Genomic DNA, 8291 nt, shown 5'->3' with positions numbered 1-8291 from the left:
CTAATACTCTCAACACGTGCTACCAACGTCATTTGACGCGACGCTGTCGCAACACACTAGCGAATCTTCTAGAATACTCGTTACGTGACCCCACTGTAGTAACAATATTCTACTAATTTATTGTGAGATATTCTACACATTTATTGTAAGATATTCTACTAATTTATTGTGAGATATCCTCCACATTTATTAAGAGCTATTCAATAACTAATTAAAATTAACTAATTCAAATGCTGCTAGCAATAGATTTGTAACGTTATTAGGATAATTAGGAATGTTTCATGCTTATACTTAAATACTCGCAAAATAAAATCACGTGATTTGACAATAAAGTAGAACTGTATTTTACAACCGATTTGACACGATAGAATTTGGTTAATAACGTTTACTTTAACGAGGGAACGATTTTTTGTTTGTTTGTTTTCGTTAAAACCCGTTTTCAAAAGCTAATATATAAATGTTTTTTTCATTTATTGGGATGTAATGTTTCAGATTCTGCGTTTCTAGAGAATTGGACTGAACATGCACTACAAGTGAGTGGCTTATCAGTTGAACTAGAATTTAAACCACAGTTCCCTCACAGTCCTCGGGCCTTGTCTCTGATTGCTGAGACGACCACTAATTGGGTTATAGTTTTGTCCTGTGGTATTCTATTTTTGTATTTCCTTTGGCTTGGTAACGAACCCGAGACCTCTACCACAGCAGTGAGTATTTTACCAATTAAGCTTGTGTGGAGGATTAATCTAATATATTTTGCTAATAAATTGGGGTGTCGCTAACAACGATTTATAATCATAATGTTGATGTTTTTTGTTTTTGTATGTAGATAACATATTAAATGTCTCAAAAGAACATTGGTCTCTCTTCTTCAATAAGAAAATTAAGTTATAAAAACAATATTTGAGTTCAGTATATCAAAACTAAAAATAAAACAAAATAAGAGATCAATTTCTTCAACGGAATTCCGTACATAATATGTATTACTATAATTCAATATATCTTTAAATTACATAACACATAAAAGCCTGGTGAAAACTGTAATAAATCATAAACAAACACTGATTACATGGTTTAAAAGTGATTTTTCTTGAGTTAGTCTGGTCTGTGTCGGTGTTTTTGGTTGTTGTGCGCGACCTGGGAGGGTCAGGTTCAATCCATACCTCTTGAGTTAGAAAAGGTCTATCCGCTCTAGCCGTTCCTAATTTAGCAGTGATAGACTAGGGCAGTGGTTCTCAATGTGGGCCATATGGCTCCCCAGGAGGCCACGCCATGTTTCAAAGGGGCCACACGTGAATGACGGAAAATTAAGGGGGCACAGTAAATTCTGAGTGGGCCACCGAAACTTCACTGCCCGAATAAAATATTTCAAATTGAATCAAGGGTTCCCTTCTCCCCGTATCCCCCACAGCTCAAAAGTCAAGTTACCAGACGCGACTAGTACTGGAGTAACAATCAAAATGTTTGTCTGGTATCTGTGAATGTTTTCGACATATTCTCAAGAAGAGCAGCAGAGTGATATAACAGCCCAAGCTAGATTCAAACGTGACAAATATTATTTCTGGATAAATAGTGAAATAGCTAATAAGTTTCCACAGCTCTGGGAGAAGGCAAAGTTGTATTTTATCGCTTTTTCCCACATCTTATCTGGTTGAGTCTGGTTTTAGTCGGTTGATTTATTTGCTATCAAAAATACATAATCGCCTTGATGTTGTGAAGAGAGGTGATCTTCGCTTATCTTTGATCACACTGCAACCAGACATTCAACAACTTTTAAGTGTTCATCAGGCCCAAGGATCACACTGAATAAAATGTCAATGATTTACAGAATATTTTCTACTTGTATAAGTAAACAGTATGTTATAAACAAAATATTTAAAAACAATACAATACTGTAAAAATAATATTATAAATATATTATAAATCAACAGTGTGGAAATAAAGTAACTTTTTTCCTAAGTAACAGCGTCTACGAAGGGTGGGGTCACAGATATAAATCAAACTCAAAAGGGAGCCATGAGCAAAAAAAAGTTGAGAAACACTGGACTAGGGGGAAGGCAGATAGTCAACACCACCTACCGCCAATTCTTGGGCTACTCTTTTACCAACGAACAGTAGAATTGACTGTCACATTATGGCGCCCCCACGGCTGAAAATGTTTGGTGACGGAGATTCGAATCCGCGACTCTCAGATTGCGAGTCGAGCGCCTTAAGCACAAAACCCGAGTTAGAACAGTTGAAGTTCTATTAGCGCTGTTTCTCGCGTAATGGTGCTTTGTGAAAAAGTTTAGACAGCGTAAGTATTTCCCCGCAATTGTGGATGGCCGAGCCAAGAGGGGACTTGACAAACTTAATGATTGCCGACAAGAGGAGAAACTTACAACTTAATTTGGGTGACTGCACTATTCTGGTACAGTAAAAACATATAGAGAAAGGGCAAAACAGACTGAGTCCATACCCAGACTGCCTCAATTAGTTTTCGCATTATCATGGCGGCATTACGTGGTTCAGTGTTGCTGACATTGTCTCATTTTAGTCGCTTCAGCCTTTTGCTCTTTTGATAGATAACGTTTTCTGCCCGCGGGTATATTTCAGTTCTGTGGGTTGAGCCTAGGTTAAACGAGCTCAAACTGGAATATTCTTTACTAACCTGTTATGAAATTGTTTGAAACTGATAGATAACAAATTCTGTAAGGGAACAAGGTCAGAGATGACGCTGTCTACTAGACAAAGAAAGCAGGTTAATGTTTGGAATCCAGACACATGATATTTATTCGGTTTTCTCCTCGTTCATCTACAGTAAAGACCCATTTTTCACTACGAGACACTCGGCTTTGGTATAGCAGTCTTCAGTCGAGAGTAGGAAAAGTTCAACACTAAACACTAGCTAGGAAGGAGTGAGTATAGCAGTCTTCAGTCGAGAGTAGGAAAAGTTCAACACTAAACACTAGCTAGGAAGGAGTGAGGACAGTCCGCTGTCGTCTTTTGGGTGCGCACACTAAGTTTTCTTTTTGTTGTTTGAATAAAGATTTTGCTTGTTTGTTTAAAACTTGTCTAGCCTGTTTAATCATACACTAAGAAGCAGTGACTTGTACAGGGAGGTGACTGGGTGTGCTCAAGCACTTGCCTTTCTGCTCCTAAAGCACCCTTTTTCTGTCATAAAATTGTCAACAATTACTAAAATATACACCTAATACCAAACCTTTCAGCGTTAAAATGAATGGCACACAGGTTTTTATATTAAGAAGTAAACATTTTTATATGCTATTACATGATACTACGCAATAATCCACTGTGTAGTCTTAGATCATAAAAATGTTTGTAAGACCAATTGAATAGGAATAAAAAATGCTTTGTTTGCTTCTGTGGTTTTTATCCTATGTATAACAGAGGCAACCTACTGTCCCCATGGCCTCCTCTAACACCCCCCCCCCCCACAAAAACACCCTTACTTTACGATATTTAAAAAGTACCCTTTTGTCAATAAGCCCTACTTTTTCAATCTCCTCTTCACGCTACTGCTGAGAAGAACATTCAAAATGCGAGTCCTAATACTTGTCGGGAGGTTTTCATCTGAAAATACTATATAACTAAAAGTACACTGTAACGGAGAACACGTCATATGTGATAATTGATCATACTTTAGTTCTCTGTCAATAGACAAATGTTGTTACTGTCTTAAACCTGGCTAGTGTACTATCAAACTTAATTCTTTATACAGTAACAATTGTAATCAAAAGTCTAAGAGTATAAATCAATAAATAAACATTCTTGATCAATCACGGGACCTCTACAAGCACAGAGCGGCTCCAACGTTCGCACGTGCTTGGGACAGCCTCTGCAGTCTGCACGTTCGTTTTGTTATTATCTTGTTCAGGTATATCGTGTATGAAATTCGACAGTTTTAAATAACGGGTATTTTGTTCTGTTTTTATTTACTTTTGTTTCCGTAAGTATAAAAAACAGTGTTAGTCATTGGCGGCTACAGGAGTGAATTAGCGTAAACTTATAGCAGCTGTCTTTCACAATATATGAGACCAGTTATGTTATGTTATATGACGCCACATGGTGACTGGAGGTATTTCTCGGTAAACGTTGAACCACGTTTTAAATTAATAACATATATCATTCTATGAATCAAGTACTTTTGAATTAAGAAAACTGCTTATGAATCACTAACATACTTCGAAATTATGTAACAACAACAACAAATGTTGCCTAATCAAAGGCAAGCAATTTGTAGTTAAAATTCCACTGTCAACCACCAAACCGGGTTACACACTGCTCACTTTAATATATCACGCTTGGATCACGTGCTACTTGTGGACGCCTGGCGGTGTGTGTGTGTAAATGAACGATTAGTGTGAAAATTGGCATAGACATAGTAATAAAACGAAGTTGTTTTTATTGTTTAATTATTTTTCAGACAACTTTTTCTCCTTTAAAGACGCATAAATTAAATTCCTAGAGCTTCTGTTTCCTATTTTGTATCTTACTTAAACGTGATAAGTTCTCCAATAAAAAAATAGCTATTTGTTACGTCACGTATTTAGACCTGTCTGCTCGTGCCGTCGAAGCCACTACAGTTGAACTCGTATGACATTAGAAGTTCTCTGTAAAGTGTAGTATAATATTATTTATGAAGAAAATTGCTACTGAGGAGTGGAAAGACAACACTCGGTGATAACGATCCACACACGGTAAGTGTTTTGTAAGATAAATATAATATTACGCTAAATATAGATACATATTTTTTAGATTTTGCTTGTTAAGATTATTGTTTAAATTAACATTTATAATACTAATAATCTAATAGCATAACGATATAAAGGCAACAATGGTAAAAACTAAAAATAAAATATCTTTTTAGCTCTTACCACTACCAGTCTATTAAATCTAATGACGGGTATTATTACTATGATTTATTTAAACACAATCTGGGCAGAATGAAAAAGTATCTAATAAACAAAGGTTACTGATAATATTAATATGAACCTTCTTTCTGACGTGAACAGCTTATAAATGCATTAACAGTGTTAAACTTTTAGTTGATAATTTACTATTACTTCTTGATACAATTTTACTACGTTAGAGTATAACAAGCTATTACATAACATCATACATACATTACACAATCTGTACATTTTCATTTTATTTCACAGTTCAAGACTAGTCTTTCACCAGATTATATAGTTTTTAAATCATCAGTAAAGACATCTGGATTATAATCTGTGGTGGATTCAATTTCGCTTTTCACAGTCTATCATTATCAGTTAACCATATTAATTTTTTGATTAAAATATAAATAAAGTAGGAAAGTAAACATGCCTACATTCAAACTATTAGTGCCCCAGCAATACCATTTCACATTTTGATACAGATGATTAGCGTCAAATAAGGAAAGTAATCAAAAATGCTAGTTATTAATTAATCTGTTATTTCTACTCGATTTTCTTTGATATTATAGTTTGTCACATCTTGTTCTCCAAAAGCTTTGTCTGTAAAACTTAAGATTAATATATAGCATGGTTTTTAACCACTTCGTTGTAAAAAAATCAATCAATCAATAGCTTTGGATAATTTCCGAATTAAATAATAGATAAAACTAATTAGCTTGTAGTAAATATTAAAATTTTATATTCGCTTAGATCAATTAATTAATATCACTTGAACTTCTTATTTACTTAATTTTTACACTGTGTGTTTGTTTGTGTACAGAAACGGTAAGTTTAGCAAAAGCATTGAATCTTAAGATGTGAAAGTGATCTGTATTTTTCAAGTATTAAAGTAAATTATTAACATTTCACTCATGGATTCTGCATCATTTGTCTTACGCATTGAAGAATATTTGAGTATAATAGCTTGGGATTAAATTGCTTGATGTTAAAAATGAAGTCTTGGAGATTACTTACACCCTGGGTCCAACTCAAAGAAGTGCTTCTAATGTTTTATTGATTTCAAAAGTACTCGCGTTTTAAGAACGTCAAGAATAATTATATCGGCTAAGTATGATAACCATAACCTTAGTTTTTTTCAGCTATTGATTGGAAAAACAGAATTCTCGCATTAATATGATCCATGTCTCCGGTTGTATTTGAATATTAAGTAATCTTAGTGACTGATAGGCCTTTAAAATTGGTAACATTTTACTCAGTGAGTAAATAACATGAAGTATCAGACAACCTGTAACTGTAAGAGTGATAGAAACTGGGATATCTAAGTTTTATCAACGAATAAGTATTTTAGGTTGTAATTGTAGTATAGTTTCATTTGACCAAATAGGTCAATGAAAACGTTTATCTCTGTTATATATATGTTTCAGATTACTACAGATACTGATGCAACTAACACACACACAGTTTAATTATAAGACCAGAATTTAATTAAACAACTGAAACTAAACATAGAGTAATATCGTGAATGTTAAGTTGTAATAAAAAACAAAGTACTTTGTAAGGGTTTTTATTGTTGAGCAGGTTTTTTGGATTATTCGGTAAAATAAAAAAATGGTGCAAAGTCCAGTCTATTAATGATAACGAAAGCATTATATTTTTTGAATTTAAAAGTTCTACACCTTACACAGTTTCACAAGCCCCCCCCCCCCAGTGGCACAGCGGTATGTCCGCGAACTTACAACACTAGAATCTGGGTTTCGATACCCGTGGTGAGAAGAGCACAGCTAGCCCATTGTGTAGCTTTGTGCTAAATTACAAACAAACAAACAGTTTCACAAATTACGATAACTTGTGCGTAAAAGCAAAGAATAAGATGTGATAATATGTTAACCACACTTTTTCGTCAAAAATCTCTCTAGCTAATAAAATACAACAACAATAAAAATGGTTTAAATTGAAAAGAAAACATACAAAAAGGAAAGAACAACAACAACAACATAGACTCCAAAATTCCGTACGCTAAAAATCGGGTTTCAATATCGTTGTGAGTACAGCATAGATAGCCCAATAACAACAACAAGAAGAAGAAAAAACTCTCTTAGTTTTAAAAATATTACGATCTAACTATAAATGTTATAAAAGGGATATAGTATATAGATCAACGTATAAGGAGGGGTCAGGAATTCTTAAATTTTTCGAAAATCAAGTGATTCTTTGAACAGGTCGTTTAACTCATGTAATGCATGGGGTGATTTTCACATCAAAAATAGAAATACCAATAATTTTTTGTTCTTTTTTGTTGTTGTTGTGTTTAAGAGAATACAAGTAAAACTTATAGGAGGGACCACTGGGAAAATTCTTGTCTAAACAAAATAGCTCCGTGAAAGCTCAACTGTTATCAGCACGAATCATACGATTATCTGGGGAGGAGGAGGGTGGGAGGGGTCTGAGGCTAACATCAAAGCAGGGTCGAGGAGTAGTTTTCTTGTTTTTAAACTTTTAGAAAGTAAAAAAACGACTTCTAATTGGACAAAATTGTATGAACTGCAAAAAAAGTTTGAAACAATGATAAAAAGGTGGAATACACACATTCACAAGTAAATAAGTAGTCTTACATGCCTCGAACTTAAGCATATTTTTTAAGTATTTCAGAAAAATAAAAATTATATCGCTATTTTATGTAATGATTGTTAAATTTGATTACATGTTTGAAAATCAAGTATTTAATGTTTAAAATTACAATTAGCCTAATATTACTGTTTTATGATATATGTAATCGTGTTATTAGTTTCTGATTCATAAAAATAGGTGCCCACTTTCACTTATACCACCATAGCTATAAACAAACACAAATATGTACACTTGCAGATTACACATATATTTTGTTATACATTGTTATACTGATTCATATATACTACTATAAGTCTATCTATTTACCTAGAAACAATTTTTGAAATGCAAGTTACAGTTTAAAAAGCCTTACTGTTACTGTGACAAAATGCTGGTCTGGCTGCTGCCTGGTCTGCAGGACCTGCTTCTACGCACGTTATAGATAAAGTGTAGCAGATATCTATTTTAAGAATACCTTTTTTGTCTTTCTGGGAGGAAATTTTATGTTGTATTATGAAAAAAATGGTTTGCGTTTTTAAGATAATAGGTAAATGTAACGAATTCGTTATTATATATTTATTTTAATATCAACATTTGTTCAGATTAAATTTATATTTAAAAACATACATAGCTTATGTTGTTAAATATATATTGTAAAACTCCCTCCTATTCTTCAAAGTAGTAGAAGATTCTCGAGAGTAAGAATCAACAATATATGTAGGTACGTAAACGCTTAAATTACGTAATCTGAATTTTCTAGAAAGCCTCCACACGCCTATAAATATAACC

At 33.6% G+C, this 8291-nt stretch overlaps 1 protein-coding gene across 1 annotated transcript in view; it reads left to right on the top strand.

Annotated features, from left to right (window-relative positions):
* The first annotated feature begins 4468 nt into the window (after positions 1-4468).
* Positions 4469-8291, top strand: part of LOC106474124 (kidney mitochondrial carrier protein 1-like) — a 33813-nt gene continuing 29990 nt past the window's right edge. Inside the window, exon 1 of the mRNA XM_013934815.2 lies at positions 4469-4697. The gene's annotated coding sequence lies outside the window, so the exon portion shown is untranslated. The remainder of the gene's footprint in view (positions 4698-8291) is intronic.

The sequence above is a fragment of the Limulus polyphemus genome, unplaced genomic scaffold (assembly GCF_000517525.1).
Source record: "Limulus polyphemus unplaced genomic scaffold, Limulus_polyphemus-2.1.2 Scaffold6848, whole genome shotgun sequence".
NCBI lineage: Eukaryota > Metazoa > Arthropoda > Merostomata > Xiphosura > Limulidae > Limulus > Limulus polyphemus.
The sequence above is the reverse complement of the archived record's forward strand: the minus strand, read 5'-3'. Positions and strand labels throughout refer to the sequence as shown.